This window comes from Hyperolius riggenbachi, chromosome 8 (genome assembly GCF_040937935.1).
Source record: "Hyperolius riggenbachi isolate aHypRig1 chromosome 8, aHypRig1.pri, whole genome shotgun sequence".
NCBI lineage: Eukaryota > Metazoa > Chordata > Amphibia > Anura > Hyperoliidae > Hyperolius > Hyperolius riggenbachi.
In genome coordinates, this window is record NC_090653.1 from 238,699,556 (window position 1) to 238,719,642 (window position 20,087).

Below are 20,087 nucleotides of genomic sequence, written 5' to 3' on the forward strand. Positions count from 1 at the left end.
CTGCATCTGTAGGCCTGATGCATGAAGCCCACTTTGACTTTTAGTTGAAGCTTTTGCTGTAGAAACAGATGCAGTTCAAATCCTGTATTGATGATGGATAATATTTTGTCATTCTTGTACTCTTTAGCTGTGACTGAAACAAATTTCTTTATGATCTTGTGTCCTAGCATTGTCTTATTCTAAACATGCTTTACATCATTTATAAGTATATTGAATTTTGTAAATTCATGTGATAGTAAATTAGAGGTGAATGAAGTAGACTTAAGCTGGCCATTCGCTTACCGATTTTATTTTCCCCGTCTATTCCAAGCACAATCGATCACTCTGATCGAATCTGCTAGAAATCGATGCCGCAATGTGCCAGCCCGATCAATAATATTGATCATGTTGGTTGATCGCACTGGACTGATATCTATCGATTGGTGGTGGGTCGGTAGCATCGGCAGATCGACAACCCATAGCACTGCATCGAATAGTGTAACTCAGATTTGACCTGAGAGGAATCGATTTTTTTTGGCCACATCTGGTGCCCATCTGTAAGTGTTTTGACATCTTCCAGATGGATTTGTATTGTAGTGACTTTTAATAATCACAATAGAGAAATAATGTTAACTTAGAAATACTATTTTTGGTTCATGTTTTGTTTACGTTTACACTTTGGTTCAGCCTGCTCTCTATTGGCGAAATGCTTCTGTTCAATCAGTTAAAGTTATTGTATAAAGTGTTACTGTGCTTACACTTAATGTACACCAAGGGTTCTAACAAAAAAAAAAGTTAGATGGTTACCTCTGTAGTGGAGCACCTCTGGCCAGTCCAGAGACTTCCTGCATCCTCTTACAGGCCACTGTTCCAGTGGAGAGCCCCCCTAAACTCATTCAACTCGCCGAGTTTCTTCTATCAGCGCACCAGTCAATGGACAAGCACATCCTGACTGGGCATATGTCAGTAAGAGCCATGCATGGCCAGAATAACAAAATGCTTGTGCATGGAGGAAAAAAAACATTCACTGCTGACTTATTTTCTCCCGGGCCTTAGGGCTGGTTCACACTCGGGCGATTCTTCAGCACTTTGCTGATTGCCGGCGATCAGCAAAGCGATGCTACAATGTATCCCTATGGATACATTCACACTGCTGCGGTTGCGATTTCGATGAATGGCAAATGCGCTGCATGCAGCGTTTCTGGGTCGATTGCTGTGTCATTTTTGTTCTATCGGACGGGAATCACAAGCGCAAATCGTGCAGAATCGTGAGATTTTAGTTAAAAATGCGATCGCGGGCTAGCGGCGCTCCAAGTGCCGAGTGTGAACTAGCCCTTACTCATACGTGCCCCATCAGGATGCTCTTGTCCGTGGCCAGGAGTGCGGTCGGAAGAAACTTATTAGACTGGTGTGAGTCAAATAAGTTTAGAGGGAGCCTTCACTAGAATGAAGAGTCTTCCCACTACCGAGGTAGGTTTCTAACTTTTTGCACTTTTTGTGCTTTAATGTTGTAAATTTGAGGTCCATATTTTGTAATCCTGACAGGTCACTCCCATTATGAGCAGCACAAGCTTATTCTGTCCCAGTTTTTGGCTGGTCTTTCTGTATTCCGAATTTTAGCCATGGCGCATACATGGAAAAAGGTGCTGGGAAATTTGGGCGCAGGGTGAAGCTGAAAAACTGCTCACCCTGCTATTGCAAATTTTCCAGCCGAGTTAATTACTATTCCCCCTTCCGACCGCCATGGGCTTGGGTAAGATGCAGTTCAGCTGCCAGCTATTACTAGCTGCTGAGTTGCACAGAATTTTTTGTAATTTGTGCTCCGTCTTTTGCCAGCGTCCAAACTACCTTCTGAGCAGCGCCCAAATGTCCAGTACCCTTTTTGTTTTTTCGAGCTATGACTGCTTCCGCCCAAAGCTTATCTTCTGTGTGGCCATGCAACCATCCCTCCCATCCACCGTTGGTGTAATTAACTAGCCCATGTTTATCCCTTAATACAAACCAGCTGCAGTGTTCACTTCCTTTTGTGCTGTTGTAAATTTATGTCTGCACTGCTTATCGCCTCTCTGCGGCTTTTATCAGCACTTCAGCAAAAGCTGATTATGAGTACAGGCTTGATGAGTCAATTCTTTTAATCTTGTGCCAGCATTTTGCTAGAGTCTTAAAACTGGGCTAAAATCAGTAATGCAACTATACTACTGATCTAACTTCAGGGAACGATGACATTTTGATTGGGTCAGAAGCATTGTAATGCGATAAGGCCATCTCATCAAGCAGTTTCACCAGCAAGTATGTACAGAAGCACTAACCAACTGTATATACCATAATTTGATTTAAGAGTAGGCTCCGCTCGCATAACAATGCAAAACTGACTTTTGTAGCCTTTTGTCAGTCGGCGCATTTAATGTATTGGATCCGTTGCAGTAACACAAAAATCCGACTTGCACAATTTTTCTGGACAGCTGATGCATTTCCCACTGAAGACTTTGGTGGAAACGCATCTGCTCTGGAGACCACAACACAGCACTGTCCGCTCTGGTTGGCTGTTCACAGTCCGGCTCAATGTGAACCGAGCCTTCAGTAGATCTCGCACGGTTTTCAAATAGATAAGTAGCCTAAATATTGTTCAGTCATATTGTCCCAGCATAAAAAAAAACAAAAAAATATACAGACCATACTGGTTGATGAGGATTATCGCAAGTACTATCAGGCACCACAAGGTTTTCTGCACAATGACAGTATTGTTAATTTTCTCGTTTTTAGGCCACAAGACAGTTTTGGTTTAAGCTCTTCTGTTTTAAACATTTTTTTTATTTACAACTTTGAGGCAAGTCGTAAAGCAATAGTCTATCATAGTGCTTATAGATGGTCCCTTGCAGGGCTGATGCTACCATAGAGGCAAAGGGGTAATTTCCCCAGGGCCCCAGAGTCTGTAGATGCCCTCTAAGGTGTCTCCCCTTCCCCAACTTACCTATTGCTCCCTGGGGCCCCTGCAGAGTCTTTGGCAGAGTAGCGTCTCACCTGTCCAGGCTCTGTGCACTCCTGTCTTTATCCAGCGCTGGCTGCATCTTCTGTGACCTGTGGCATATCACATCACATAATATGCGCCAGGTCATGGAGGAATGGTGCCCTTGTGAGGGTGAAGACAGGGAGTGCATGGAGCCATGTACTGACAGAGGAGTGCGCCCACCAGAACAGGTGAGATGCTGCTCTGCCAAAGTACAGTTAAGTGGTGGGGGGGGGGCTTGGGAGAGACACACCAGCTGGCTCAGGGGGAGAATTTGGCAGTGAAAAAGGGCCCCTCGTGTTTGGGTGTCTGTCGGGGTGGGTTCTCTAGATTTCTCTTGCCCGGGGACCCCATTGCTACTGGAGCCGGACCTGGTCCCTTGTATTTCTCTGCTTCTATGAAGGGTTCAGGAAGGCTTTATTTTGGTGCGGGAACCTATTAAAAATTTTCTGTGTCCAATTGATCTGCATTACGGCCTCTGAAGTGCAGGTTGTGTTTGTGTGAACCGGATGTCGGTCGTTCTTCTGTTACTTACAGCAAAGCTACGTTATTTATTGGTGTAATTGTAGTTCTGGCAAGATTCTGAATCATCATTCTGTTATAGAAAAATAAAATTGCAGGAATTCTACTTAATTGGGTGCCTCATTCTCACATCTCTTCAGCTAGTTCCCCAGAACAGTATTGTAACTGTGTAGATTACGTTTCATTGTTAACACATTCTATTGGTGTTAAATTGGTCTTTTCACTAGAGCATAACTTTGCAGGGCGTGCTGCATTTAGAGCAGACTTGTTAGTTTTTGCAGCTATTTTGGGCTTCGCTTGATGCCTTTTATACTACTGGAAAAACACAGAGGTCCAAAAATGGAGATATGGTTTCAACTAGATCCTAGTAACATAATTCTGGAACGTGGCTAAATATGGTCTGATGAAGGAATACCAGATCTTAGGCTAAAGATATGGTTATGGGGATAATTTGTGGCCTGTTGTAGCTATCGGGAAAGCCACATGACCAGCATTAACACCTGTAAACATTGGAAGGAAAGGTCAGGCCCTCAGTGTTTAAAAAAAAAAAAGCAGAAGCTGATTGGTCAGTCATTTTCAGAAATATCGCTTTACACACATTTCTGCTGCAAATTTCTTAGCAGCACATCTACAGTATGAAGGTTAGTATATTGTATATAGGTCAGCAATTTGATTATGTTAGATAAATATGTGGAAGGCTTACATTAAGGTTTAATTCTAGGCACAGGCAAAGTATCTATTGAGAAATTCCTTCACCAGCCAATTCCTGTAGCAGACCTGCAGGATGCAGTCTTCATGGAATCTCAACATCATTCTGCAGGAAAGAATTAGCAGTAACCCCACCTACAGAACGAAAAAATTGCATTAACCAAATTTGTTCTAGTATTACCTTCATCACATTATTAGAATCAGTACTGAATTGCAAAGCTACTTCAGGCTTAAAATCTCTGTTGCCTGAAATCATTTTGGGTGACTTTCGGGTGGTTTTTGAGCGATTGGTGTATAAACACGGTTGGCCAATGAGTCTATTAAACTCTATGGAGGAAGGGAGAGAAGGACAAGTGGGAGGAACCACAATAGAAATTGCTGGAAGGATAACATAGGTTAATGAGTATTGACCATTGACCACCTCACCGATATCAGTCACCTGTACACACTCTACATTTTCGCCTTACTGGATGATCCGATTGTTTCAACTGAGGAAAATCTGGAGTTTGGCCTCGATTCATCATTGTCTTTGAGATAACTTTTTCCAGTTTGTTAAATTACCGAATTCGAAGTTTAGCGATTTCTAGTTGTATTCATCAAGGTTTTTCGGCATTCGGTGTGAATTTGATAACAATTCGGTAAACATTCGGTAACGTGTCGATATTTCCATTTTACAGCGGTAATTTAACACAAGGCCATAAGATTACCATGGAATTGTGGGTAAAAGGCAGTCCTTTGAGCACTACGTAGCAACATTCTGAATAGGGCTTAACACCTGGACCAGGATTCTAGAAGTGGTTGGGACAATCCCACAATTTGATAGGAGCCTTTTCTAAAAAATTATAGTGCAGCTAGCAAAATTAGTTAACCCTGGCACTGCCTGTGTTCTCTTACAAGATGATTCAAGAGAAATGCAGATGTCGTGTTATAGCAAATAAATCTATTCTCTTACAAATGTATATGGTTGCAGACCTTATTCTTGCCCTTCTGCGCCTTTGAATCACTCTCAGCTGATACATAACCACTTCAAATGGCTCCATCTTCTCTGTCAGCAATGATCTGACAGGAATAACGACAGAGCAGTGAAGGAGATAACTAATCCTAAATGTAACGCTAAACCACGCCCACTTTCTTTTTCATGAATTGCACTTTCTTCCGTTTTAGCGAATCGTTACCGAATCGTTAACGAATGTTCGCTAACAGCTGTAGATAACTTTGATGAATCCTGAAATGAAGTTAACAAATTCGGTATTTTACCTAACTGTTGTTAACAAATTTGCTAAGTGTTGATGAATCGAGGCCTTTGTCTTTTAAGACATGAATGATGTGTGTGTATGTATATGTATATATATATATATATATATATATTTACATCACTGAGTATAGTATAAGTATAAACGGTCATAAGAGTTGATGAAATTGTAACAGATGAACATCAGAATACAAACAGGTAGTTCTATCAGTTTAAACTGTTCAGGAATATGATGGGAAGAATGCCACAGAGGTGTAGGTAGCAGTAAGCATGTAAGCTAGGACCCTTAAAGAAGAGGACAAAAAACAAAACAAAAACCACACATATCATTATTGAGAATGTGAACCTTTGATCCATTGTTAATTGACACTAGATGGCATGCACAGGAGCTGTGGTCAGATCCCCAAACCGACAGATGGGCACCAACGAGGAGGATGCACATTCTATGCTACAGAAGATGATAGTCTTGGAAGGTACGATATGCAGGGTAGTGCTGAACTCGTCAGCACTAGCCCTGCTGTCTGTCTTCAAGTCTAGCCAGCCTTTAGCTGGGCTTAACAGCATTTAATTGTGGAATGCATTATTCTACCAGTTGATTTATATTTGACAATGATATAACAGACCATATTTTGGGGGGAATGTAGGCTTTTAAAAAAAATGTCAGCCATTCCACAGGTTTACTTTACAACGTTACATGTCTGAAGTTAAAGTTGTAAGAGGAGCAAGGTGAACAAAATGTTAAAAGGATCTATTGCGTACTTTATGTCCCAAGGTGGTTTTCCCACAAATTAACTAAAATTGTGGAGGAGTACATTTCATGTGAAGGAGGGCAGGATTAAATAGCTGATGGATTACGAATGTGTACGGTTCCTAATTCACACGGCTGTGTAGCCTGACCACAGGCATGTACGGGAGGGAGCAACGAATCAGGAAGGCAGTTTGGCGTAAAAACCCTGAAATATGGATTTGCGATAGAGAAGGTGAATCTGATTCTTCTTTACTATTTCGGTACTGCTTTACACCATATTTGGTGAGTCACAAAATTCAGGATTTGGGTGTTTTTGCATCGGGGTTGATAAATCAACGTTTGCACATTCTTCATCAAAAGAAACGGTTTACCCAGAAAGTTTTGCGCGTTCTCATTTTATCTGTTTTGGGATGAATCATGAATGCCTTTGCTTTTTCCTATTAAATTATGTAAAGTCAATGCCTACCTACTTTATATTGCCCTAGTACTTATTTCACCAAAACAAGAGTCCCCACTGACAGAAGCGCAATTCTAAATCATGGGGATTCCCAGCAAGACTGTGTTAGGCACCCTAATGATTACACCATCCATCCCCTGACCCCCATGGTGACTGTCATGACTTGGCAACCAATCTGCTGAAGGTCATATAACTGGAGTTGCCTCCATGATCCCCTCTTATTATAGTGTGACCACCATGACTCCACCCATAACAAGTGTCACCACAATATTTCCTTCTGAGGAGCCTCCTGTATTGGAGGATGTGGTTGAGAAGTTAGGACCACCACATCACTGGGCCCTTCTGCAGAGCCCATGGCTGCTCGCCCAGTGTTTATGCCTTTGCTCATAAACCTGCCCAGATTGCCATTGCTTATAGTCCTCTGCAGAAATGACTAGCTGATCAAGAGAAATATCCATTTCCTGTTTAAAGTATGAACTTTGATCCTCTTCTGAGGATGGAATTCTAGTCTCCCTTCTGCAGATATTGAACTGTCTCCTCCAATTAAAGACACACACACACACACACACACACACACACACACGCACACACACGTGTAAGATGCTGGTTGCCTGGAGGGATATTTTGTTGTTGCTTTGTGTGACCATTCTCAATGAGCAGTGTACAGTGTGTATCAATGTTTAAGCAGGCGAGTAAGGGAAACCCTTGTTGTACCCTAACAGTTTCCTAAGAAGGACTGTGTGTGCTGCAGGCGGGCAGCTCCTGCATCTCTTCAGTCTGAGAATATGGTGGGGATTTTAGGCTTCTGCATACTGTCGGCCACAAAACTGCCCTCTGACTGGAAGATGCTGAGCTTGTGGCTCATAAGGAACCATCTGTTGTTCTTCAGAGACTGCCATGAAGATTCAACTGCCAAATCATATGCCGCTATAGTAAATGCAGCAGCCATGAGGAATTGGTCTTCAAATTCTGGAAATTATGACATTAGGGAAACCTTGGTTAAAGTATTATTTAAAAATTTTATAAGCCAAAAAAAGCGCTTAAAACCCATCTCCAAGCACAGGTCTAAAAATATAATCTAAGCCACAGTTCTTATTTATTATCTTTTTGTGTTAAATGAGCCATACAGTTAAAGGGAACCAGAGACGAAGCACCCTCATGTATTTTACCTTATAAATCAGTGGGAGCATTAGCGAAAACACCTACCCTGCTCTGTTTCATTTTTCACTGCACAGCCTGCTTGTTATCAGCCCCGATAAAATCCCCGACTGAGCATTCAGTCTGGCTTTGCTCAGGAATCTTTATAGCTGAGTCTGTGTTCTCTGGTGTCTTTTCAAGCCCAAGCCTGCCCCCTTGTGGCTCTGCTCAGGAATCATTATAGCAAACCCAGACTGAATGCTCAGTCTTGGATTTTATCAGGGCTGATAAGAAGCAAGCTGAACAGTGAAGTGAAACAGAGAGCAGGGTAGGTGTTTTCTCCAATGTTCCCACTGATATATATGGTAAAATGCATGAGGGTGCTTCGTCTCTGGTTCACTTTAAAACCCCCCCCCCCCCCCCCCCCCCCAAAAAAAAAAAACTCCTTGATATTTTGATCACATGACCGGAAGCACTGATTTCAGCAACTAAGGTTTCAGACTTGATGTGTAGATAATAGATTTAAAAATGAAAGGCTATTCCTTAATCCTGATGCTCTTGATGTGTCGGTGTGATATTAATCTGTATTTATAGGCATAGAATGATAGCTGTAGGTAGGTAGGTGTGAGGAACATGTTGTAGGGCTCTCCTGGGACACTTGGGATCCAGAAGATTCCCATGATTTATATAAAAGGAGAAGAATTCCCGCGTCTTGCAGTCTAATTCTCCTACCTTAGAAGCTTGTTGCTAAGGGAAGCTGTGTGTAGAAGATGAGATGAAAATTGCATAAGAAAATGTGGCGTTTTGTGATTTCATAATGCTGCTTTAATTGACTGTTAAAATTACATAACATTCTGTGATGTTCCTTTTTAGTTCCACATTACTAACTGTAACAGTAGAAAATTAACTGTGTATGGTTTTGTGAATAGTTCACACAGAAAACTGGAGATTCTTATTTGACGCTTGAAGAACTGACCTGAGAGGGATATGGAGGCTGACCTATTTGTTTCCTTTTAAACCATGCCAGTAGCCTGACAGTCCTGCTGATCATCTGCCTCTAATATGTACACCCATAGACACTGAACATGCATGCAGATCAGATGTCTGACTGGATTACTTATGTGCTTGTTTCTGGTGTGTGTAATTCAGACACGACTACAGCTGGAGATCAATAGGATTGCCAGGCAACTGGTTTTGTTTAAGAGGTAATCAAAATGGCAGCCTGTAAATTCCCCTCAGTTCATGTGTCCTTTAAGTCAAACCCTTGGTCTGCTTGCTTGTTCTAGGCCTATGGCTAAATGTACTAGAGGCAGAGGATCAGCAGGACAGCCAGGCAATGTGCATTGTTTAAAAGGAAATAAATGGGGCAGCCTCTTTATCCTTCTCAGTTCAGTTGTCCTTTAAGCCTAGCTCCAGGCTTAGCTGTTTTCTTTTCAGTGCTTACAGGAGTGATCCAAGCAAATAAAAAAAAAGGATCCCCTTACCTGGGGCTTCCTCCAGCCCGTGGCAGCCGTCCTGTGCCCTCACCGCAGCTCTGGTGGCTCCCGGTCTTCTCCGCTTGCCCTGCCTCGCCAGGTCGGGTTCTGGGTCGGCTTCTTATGCACTCCACCGCGCTGGTCATGTGGTAGCGCTGGCGTCATCAGGACGGTACTGCACAGGTACATACTACTGCACACGATGGGCGCAAATGAGAGTTCAATCGATCGGGTTACGCACTCTGTAACCAAATAGCAAGATCGTGGAACCGCTTGCTCCTCGTTCAAAAAAATCACCGGTCTGCTGAAGTATATGATGCCTTGAACACCTCAGTAGAATCCCTTTATAGTAAACTCTCTGAGGGGTCAGGAAAAGTAGTTTACTATATCAGAATTGGTCCTACATCGTATATTCATACATGTGCATTTGCTGGGACCTGAGGACTGGGTTTACTAGATCCAGAGAATTACTATTATCCGAGTTCACAATAACAAGATTCTACTGTAATTACCTGATTGATTTTTGATGAAGCAAAGACTGATCACTCGCCAGGTCAGGCTCTTATCAGCCTATGTATTGCTAGCATTTAGTGGCTGCCTCGCAAGCGCTTTGAGTCCGACAGGAGAAAGGCGCTATACAAATACTGCAATTATTATTATTTTACATAGAATTGTGAGTTAGGACAATGTTTATTAGCTCAAGCAAAGACCTGTTTCTTGAGCTGTCTCTACATCAGGTCAGTACAGCGCCTGGATGCCAGAGGACAGCACAAGCGCCTGGGTATTTGTTTAGGGAGAGTGACTGATCAGTAGGGAGACCTATTGGCCCAAATGGGGATGTGCGTTCGTCACGTGTGCTTCTGGTGTTTGTTTCTCTGGCAACCAGAATTTGTGACTGCCCCTTCTCTTTATTATTCACAAGAGAATTACTATGTTGGTACTCTGCCTTTCACTTCTGAGTTTTGTCTCTCTGTAGTTTGCTGGAATCTTTGGATATATCTCATTGATAGATTACCATACACTGTTTGGTTATCTTTATTGTCTGTGGGTAGCCTAGTCACACCTGCCCATCTATGGCAGTCACAAGTGTTTACTTACCTGTACGTTTCTCCTCTGTTCTGCTCTGGCATGCTGCAGTTTTTTTCCCCCTATTGTTGTGCAAAGGAATGTAGCTGCAGAGAGAGATGTTCATTGTACATCATGTGCTTTTTATAGTTTCTATGGGTACAAGTGTTTTTATAATAATATTTCTATAGATCTGAGACAAGGTGGGTGCTCTCTCTTGTTTGAACCGGAGTCCCTCATTCAGCTTATTTTTCACATAGAGGCTGCCGTGGGATCAGGCTTACCCTTCACCCTCCTTTCAGGACAACACCTTTCAGAAATAAATGGTTAAAGACAACTATTTCTCACTTTCATATTGCAATGCTTTGCAGCCCTGCGGTTGCCGTGGAGACTGTAGCTGATAAACTGTACGAGAAGGGGAGAAAAAAAATCTTTCCAAAATAGCCCCTCCCCATCCTCTTCCCTTCCATATTAATTGCTGGAGGTGAGTCACTCTGCAGCTGTACTAGTAATGCTGTGCACCCTCTGCATCAGGGCTTGTGCAGGCCCAGGACCCCCTTAGGTTACAATTTAAATCATTTAAAGGACCACTTCATTTAATTCTTCAGGGGACTCTTTTGTTTCAGGTTTGAGAGTACGTCTGCATGTAAAGCAATTTACTTTCTGCCTTTAAGCCAATGAACCCCTTGTAACACGGGGAAAAGACTATTAGTGTCTGATCTGCGCTCTGTGTTTTAGCCACATGTGAAGAGTGTGTAATAAACGACTATTCATGCAATAAGGGTTAATAGAGAGACAACAGAACAAATTAAAGGGTCTTGCCTCTTTCAGCTCCCAGGCTGTGCCTGTCATTAGCCTTTGCAGTAGTTGCTCTATAATTTGCAGTTTTTTTTTCTGTTGCTAGAAAGAAACAAGCTGGCAGATTGCAGAGCTGGCTTTTACGCAAGCATGTAATATGCATAAAGCTCACTGGGAATGTTGGGTATTTATAATGCTCCTTGCTAGCTCCTCGTCCTGATTTACAGGGGATTTCCAGGAAGTATGGAGATGGCCTAGGCTGCTTGTTCCACCGTTCATCTAGTGGCTGATCTCCTTTACCTCCTTTTTGATGTATTGAGGTATCGGAGACTCTGTATAAAAAACAAAAATAAACTCCCCTGGGGGTGCTTACCTCAGGAGGGGGAAGCCTCAGGGTCCCAATGAGGCTTCCCCCATCTCTGTAGCTGCAGGCAATCCAGCGCTGGCTCCCCTGAAGCCTCCCGGAATCCTCCCCCCGACAAACCTGACAAGCAGAGATGTATTTACCTCTCCGGGATCCAGCGCATTTGCAATAGCGTCTCTTTCTTCGGGTAAGGTGGAAATATCCGAACCCGATCATATCTTCTCTACTGCGCAGACGCAAAAGGATCGATCGGGTTCGGGTATTTCTACCTTACCCGAACCAAAAGCCGTTACTGCGCCTGCGCTGATCGCACCTCTATAAAATTTTTCTTGCAATTTGGCAATTCAAATTATTTTCTTGCCTGATTTTGTTCTCCCCCCCCCCCCCCCCGTCAGAAATCACAAATGCACCCCCAATCGTGGGAGATATGCAGTAGAGTCCAGGGAAATGGAGTAATACAAATGCTTAAACTGCTATGCACACATTTGACCAGAGAGTCAGAGCACCAGGACTCACAGGTACAAACAAGCTTATCAGAAAAGGAAGAGGGACTGTGTCTCCCCCTGGATTTAGCAACTGTATCTTGATTTATTGAAGTATCCTAGTATTATCGGAGGAGTCGTGGGATCAGTTTATTAAGGTTCTCTAGGTTGGTCATCTATGGAGAGCCTACTATACACTGTATATTCTCAAAATAAAGTCGAGTTTTATCTCTTTGTGGTGGCTCTCCTTACATCCACATCCATCTCCCGCTCTGATCTCACACAAGAGTGATAGGATATGGACTCAAACAGAAGAAGAGCCAGATATGGACTTGTGTGAAGAACAGGACATTTGGTATTGGGAGGATCGTCACGTAATATGACAGTAATACTACTGCCTGCTAATGTTCAGTTGTTTCCAAGCCTGGACTTTTGCCTGTGGGGGTTTTGTTACGTGAGTCCTTCTGGTCCTAGAGACGGTAGACTTCTCATTCAGGATAATAGTCATAATAGTCCACCATTCATATGCAATGTCCGAGGCTGTGGTTCCCCAGAAATTTGGAGGAATAGTATTGTTGGTCAAAGTTCAGAAGTTGGGAAAGCTAGCTTTTTACATGGAGTAGAAACCACACGTTTATTATTTTAAAGGAAACGTGTTTTAACATACGCTTCCACATTACTCTCTCCGTTCACATTTTAGCCACTGTGGCCTGTACCTGCTGGTAGGGTTTTTTTTTTTTTTACTTGCTCTGGTTTCCCCTGGGTCCCTAGATGCTCTGTTGGAAGGTTGGGTTCACATTTTGTGTATCGGACCTCACCTCAGAACATTATCCAAAAGTGACCAGAAGAATGTAGCACAAAAAAGAGTGCTGCAAGCAGTTAAACATTCTCACAGCTGGAAATCAAGCTACAAGGTATATAATCATATTTATTTTCTACCCAGATGGGGTAGGCACATTCTTAAAGGCAGAAGTTCAGGCAGGCCTAGGTTTTTCAAATTGTGTGTGTTGCCATTAGTATTCATTTATATGCTTTGCCCATTTCCTCAAGTTTTGGCTGCCCACCTAACCTGCACCACGAGATAACCTATGCTAATGTTAAGATGCTCCCGTTCTATCACCGGGAATGACCATAGAGAGAGTAAAATACAAGCAGTTCTTCATGCAGTGTGCAGGCACAGTGGATTACTGAATGACGCTGAGGAACAAGAGTACTGAAGCTTTTCGCTCAAGACATTCACTAACAGTTTCCTCGAGTGACGGAAAACAAGTGTCTGGACATAGCCTTAGTTAAAGTGATGATGAACATAATTTTACAGGCCATGTAGTCTACAGCGGATTTCAGTGATATCCATGTGGAGCTCTCCCCAGACAGACATCTGCGTGTAGCAATTAATATTATTTAGTATTTTTGTATAGCGCTGACATCTTCCGCATCACTGTACAGAGTATATAGTTTTGTCACTAACTGTCCCTCAGAGAGACTCACAATCTAATCCTGCCATAGTCAAATGTCCATTCTACTCTAGGGCCAATTAACTTATCTGTATGTTTTTGGGATGTTAGAGGAAACCATAGTGCCCTGAGGAAACCCACACAGACACAGAGAGAACATACAAAGTCCTTGCAGATTGTGCCCTGGGTTGGATTCGAACCCAGTGCTGCAATGCGACAGTGCTGTCCACTATGCTGCTTATATTAAAAAAAATAATAATACCTGGGAGCTAAAAGGTCTGTCTTTCACATGTTGGATTTCCTTGTTAATCATACAACATCCCATTTATTTATGTATTTTTGGTTTTAATGGCTCTGCACAGGGAGGTTTAAATGTATGAATTGTCATATAACCAAACCTACTCAGAATCCTCTTAGTGAATCTAACAACTCTTCAACCGAATTGCCTCCTGTAGTCCCCTACTGCTAAATTAATTCATCTGTAAAATGTCCAGAAATCCCTGCCGGGAAATATTAAATCAATAAATTACTTCTTTTCTAGCTGGATGTCCAGATCCCTCCTGCTGCTAAATGGCTTTTTCTCAAAGTACTGCTGTAAAAGCTCCTGATGCTAAATGGTCTGTCCTATAGCTAGGTCACCAGAATTCTTCTGCCAGTGAACCCCTTGTTCCTGCATTAAGTGTCTGCGGAAGCTAGCAGATGGTCTGTTGGGGAAACTACATCACCTGGTTGCAGAGTATTGTCCTGATAAAAAAAAAAACTTGTTTTCTTGAGTTCTCTACTAGTCTTTGTGTATTCTAGTGGCTTGTCTGGCTCATCTTCAAAGTCTCTACCTATCCATCAGTGGCTTGTCTGTCTAGAGCAGTGCTGTCCAACTTGAGGGCAGAGGTCCTCACACATTTTTGAAACAGTTCAAATTAATTGAAGGGACTGAATCAAGAACGGATCAACTTGAACATATTTCTCTATTTCTCTCTCCATCCTAAACACTGGCATGGATTTGGCCCTTGAGAACTGGAGTTGGACAGCACTGGTCTAGACTAGAGGATCAAAAGACTGTGAAAAGGCCTCCTTCTGAGTCAAATATGCTTGCCAGACACTAGATTCTTAGTAGATTTAGTTGGTACATGAGTCAATTAGGAGTGACCCCAAATAAGAAGAGGCAAGGCCATTTTACAGTAGAAACTTGGATTGAGGGTGGCAGCAAAGGGCTGTAACAGAGGCTGAGACAGGGTAAATATGTAAATAGTTTGCACATTTGTTTCTGTAACTGCACAGTTACTGTCCACCTCATCCAAATTCAGTTTTATGTACAAGTGAGGGGCGAGTAGTCTCTGCTGGTATAGCTTGCTGTGGACTTTTGTGGTCCACAGGAATTGTAATTTCAGGATCTAACTTTTATGAACAGTGAGGAAGTACCGGTAAATGGATAGATGCAGAGAAAAAAAAAAGCCCCCACCATATCCTTATGCAAGATAAACCCACCAGACTGATGACGCCCATATGTGAGAACAGCAGCAAACGTTTTTCTGAGGCAAGTACCCCAAATTGTCATCAACCTTGTATTTCTTTCCCTCCCTCCTCAACCGGTATCTCTTACATAGTTCATTCAGCTGATTCTGGCTGCAAGCCTGTATAATTTGACATTTGCATATGGATATGTTGCGGTTTGTTGTTTCACAATTGCACATTAGCACTTTGCGCTGTATTACCTGTACCCTGTGGGGTAATGACTAACCTAAGTTATTGTCATAATCAATGTAGATAACACCCCAATTGCATCAACCCCTAAAGCTCGTTGCCTGGGGGTAACTCTGGACTCTAAGCTCTCCTTTATACCGCATATCAGCACATTAACTACCTCCTGCTACTTCTATCTCAAAAACATTTCCATAATCCGTCCCTTCCTATCACAAGAAGCAACTAAAATGCTTGTGCATGCCCTAATCCTCTCCCGTCTTGAGTACTGTAACACCCTACTCTGTGGTCTACCAAAAAGCAGACTGGCACCTCTCCAATCCCTACTAAACTCCTCTGCCCGGCTCATCCACCTCTCTTCTAGATCCTCTGACGCAGTCCCTCTCTGCCAATCCCTCCATTGGTTACCAATTGCCTAAAGTATCCAGTTTAAACTTCTCATGCTTGCATACAAAGCTCTACACAAGCTATCCCCTCCATACATTTCCTCTTTAATCTCCAGATACCTCCCCGCCCGGACCCTCCGTTCCTCACAGCCTAGTCACCCTCCTCTCACTCTCGCATCCAAGACTTCTTACGGGCTGTCCCTTTCCTTTGGAACGCTCTGCCACCTGTTCAGACATGCCTATAAATTGCTATCGGCAGCTCTGAAGGCACACTGGCTCACCCACTAACCCCTGTGTTTCCTTCCCTGTTGTTTCCTCCCCACTACCCTCTAGATTGTAAGCTCGCAAGGGCAGGGACCTCCTAGTGTTTCTCATACTGCTGTAATTTTAACATATGCACATGTACCAACTTCACATCAACTATGTATGTATTTGTATTTATTCTATTCAATGTCATGACTGTACAGTGTCTCCTACTTCTCATGTATATTTGTTCCGTATTATTTGTTTGTACTATGTACAGCGCTATGGAAGATGTTGGCGCTATAGAAATAAATAAAAAAAATAATAATAATAAGAGGGGCTTAGGCGGCTAAGCAGAGGAGAGTGCTAAAACTTTGGAATAAGTGCAATATACTATTGTGCACAACCATTACGTTCATATAATATATTTAAAAAACTCATTAGATTTGGTCACGTTATTGTATTTTTAGCTCCAATATTTAACCATTTTCCTTCAACAAGGTCATAGCCCCTCAAATGTGTTTTGCAATCAGGGAATTGTAGTTTTTTTTTATTTCTCTCTCACACACCCATTACCTTACTAATAATAGACCTATATAAAGAGAGATGGTGGAAATATTTTATAAAATTATGTAAATCTGTGCTTCTTAGTTTATGATCAGTGTTAGCGTATAAATACAAAGAGACACTTGCACGCTGACTGACTAGAATTTAGAAACCACTATCTTTAAAAGTAAGGTTCATTCACTCATGCAAATACCGGTATATAGTGTACTAGCGATCAGAGCCAAGATTGACATTTTCTATTTTTTAAAATGTTTATTGAAGTTTTTAATACAACAAATCGAAACATTTCACAGTGACACGGCATATTACAGAGAAGAGCTCCATACACTACATAGGTCATAAAAATAAAGTACATTACATTCGCATTATTAAGCGTCATGTCACAGATAATTAGCAGTAACGAGTAAGGCACGAAACTGAGTGCAGGACTCAACCTTATACTTGTAGAGGGGAAAAAATTGGTGTAAAGTGGAGCTGAAGTCTTGCACAGGACAGCAGGAACACATAGAGAAATGCACCTGTGTGTACCGTATTTACAGAGTTTATCCAGTCTAATGCACCCTAATCTGTGTCTAATCCCAACGTGTAAATTGATCTCTGCCCTGTGTCAGTTGACTGGCTGCCATGGCAGATGAGGTAATTTGAAAGCACGGGATGTTAACAATATCTCTGCTTCCATGAAAGCAGGAAGTAGACACACTGCAGATTTATTGCAGGATTTGTATCACCTTCAACAAAGAAATGTTTTTCTTTAAAGGTTATTATGCTGTTACGTATCATTTAGAGCAGAGAGGAACAGAGTTCAGGTTTGCTTTGAGACATTTTAAGTCCCAAGAAAAGAGCGCTTACTTTTTACAGATTTTTAAGTACCGATTGCGTCTGAAATGGGGTTACTGTGCAATGTTTAATCTGCAACCCTGGAGATCAGCTGAAGTAGTGGCAGCCGGCGCTCGTCTTCCTCCGATAATGGATTTTCTTTTTACACTTGTGTCACTTGAGAACAGATGACTGGGTCAGTCATGTATCCTTGGACACCTGATAGTAAATTGCATCAAGTCATATAGATAGATGGTAAACGCTTAGGGGCAAGGCTTTTCCATCGCTTTAGCATTCCAAGGACATTGCTGTTCTCTATGGCTGCTTTTCACATACGCTGGGGCAGATTTACACACAGTTACTCTCCCCATAGATATAGAAGAGTCTACATCGAAATTGTCTCGGGAAATTATAGCAGACCTAAAGCCAAAAGTGGAAATCCTCAGTTGTATCTCCGTCACACTGCAGCACTTATAGAACTGCTGTATTATTTTTTTCAAGTTAACATTTTTCATTGCTTTGCTAGAAAAACACTGAAGATGTGACTAGTATGGTCTAGGCTGAGTTTAATGGAAGTATTTCACAGCTGCTATGAAAGAAGGCAAGATAGGAACTGATGAAGAGATGCAGAGCTATAATGTGGCAGTGTTGGCCACAAAGAGTAAACCTCTCACAGCAGTACAGAAGAGGTGAGTGTGGGCAGCTCTGTGTACACCGGGCTGGTGCTCCTCACGCATTACACCTTGATTATCTCATGATGATGGAATGGGAGGAGGTGTTTGGAAACTTTTCAGGTTGGAACTTAATGTAGCCAAGCCACACACACACACACACACACACACACACACACACACACACACACACACACTACTCCCCCATTTATACTAAATACTCCTCTTATACTAAATACTACCCCATTTATACTCAATACTCCTCTTATACTCAATACTCCTCTTATACTCAATACTCCTCCATTTATACTAAATACTCCACCATTTATACTAAATACCCCCTTGTACTAAATATTCCCCCATTTATACTAAATACTCCCCCATTTATACTAAATACTCCCCCATTTATACTGAATACTCCGCCATTTATACAAAATACTTCCCCATTTATACTAAATACTCCCCGATATACTTAACACTAAATACTCCCCCATTTATACTGAATACTCCGCCATTTATACAAAATACTCCCCCATTTATACTTAATTATCCCCCATTTATACTAAATACCCCCCCCCCCCTTGTACTAAATATTCCCACATTTATACTAAATACTCCCCTATTTACAGGGCCGGGCCGAGGTAGAGACGAGAGAGGCTCCAGCCTCAGGGAGCAGTGCACAATTCACTCAGCTTTCATTCCACTATTGTGTTTGAAGCAGAGAAATAAGAAAAAGGGATACATGGCAGAGACTGTAAGCCAGATAACTAGAGATTAAGGTGTTGGGGACCCTGGGGCACCTCTTAGTCTAATAGCAATCAGTGTGTGACGGCTGGATTGGGAGGGATGGGGGGGGGGCAGCGCACTTTGGTGTCTCAGCCTTGGGGGCTGGAGGACCTTGTCCCGGCTCTGTATATACACACACACACACACACACACACACACACACACACACACACACACACACACACACACACACACACACACACACACACACACACACACCTTTGCCACCTCAGCAAGCTAGGCGATACAAAATGATTAATGTAAAAAATAAAAATACTGTTTCTGAGCGATGCTTAAGATTGTGTACATTGCAGATTGTTCTATTCCACACAGTATGCATTTAAATACTGTATTCAAAAAAATAAACAAACTGTACAGTAATGAAGGATTTGGAAGTGTATAGTTATAATTGTTGAAAATCAGCCTGTAGAGGACATCACCCTTGCCACAGGGGAGCAAACGTTAGTGTTGGTGTTCGGTTTTGAACAATGAATTGAAAAACACGAATTCTCCCCCTCGGCACACTTCAGCACCTGAAGCAGTGGACAGTCGCTGGTTGTTCACTTATTTGCAGATCACGTCGCGCTTCATGTGACTCTTATGCTTCCTCCTTACCTTATGTAAGAATCTTTGTTACATTTCACATCCGAAAACGTATTGGTTGCTAGGGACAACGGCTCTGCTTTTTCTCCGGTGTTCTTTGCATTTGTCTTGATAAATCAATAACGGAGTGTTAGATTTAGGAAAAGGCTTACAGAATACATAGTTGTAAGGTTGGCCTCACAGAGAAAAAAAAATCTAACATCCTCTGAAGAATGGTAATCCATAAGAGGTCAAAATGTCATTATGTGAGATTTCACATGCGTTTACAGCCTTCGAGAGAAATGCACACGATTCAAACAAGTGTGCTCTCAGCCTTAGAGATTTAAACCACTCCCAAGAATCGGAGGGATGGGGGATAGGGTTGTAAAAGTGAAAATAGGGATGCAATTTATTTAAAGAAAACTTGGGTAATGCATATAATCTAAACTGACACTTTCCAAACCACCCCCTGAATCTATATCCAGGTAATCGCACTCTGATATATAGCTGCACCCCTGAGACACCAAACAGGTTAATTATTAATACTTTCATCAAGGCTGCATCTTGGGTGCTGTTGCTGAGATGCAAGTGCCAATAGGAATGGAGGAATTTACATGTCTGTGCATTCTCTCAGTAAGATGCCTGTCTTTGAACTTTCAAGGTGCCCCAGCTTTCTCCTCAGAGCAATAAAGGAGAAGACGAGACATTAACATGCTAAGCGGCGAGGCTTTTACATGCTTTCATTTCAGAAATAGATCTGATGAGATGTTGAGTGATCTTGCGTTTTCTTCATGAAATGCCAAGTAGCTGATTTCTGTCTTGGAACTCAAGGGTAATGACTTATAACAGAAATAATGCAAAGTTTCAAGAGTGGGATTACGGGAAAGGTA

At 42.2% G+C, this 20,087-nt stretch overlaps 1 protein-coding gene across 5 annotated transcripts in view; it reads left to right on the forward strand.

Moving 5' to 3' along the window:
* The window catches only part of IQSEC2 (IQ motif and Sec7 domain ArfGEF 2), a 394,948-nt gene that overhangs the window by 168,806 nt on the left and 206,055 nt on the right, over positions 1-20,087 (forward strand). The gene's annotated exons all lie outside the window — the stretch shown is intronic.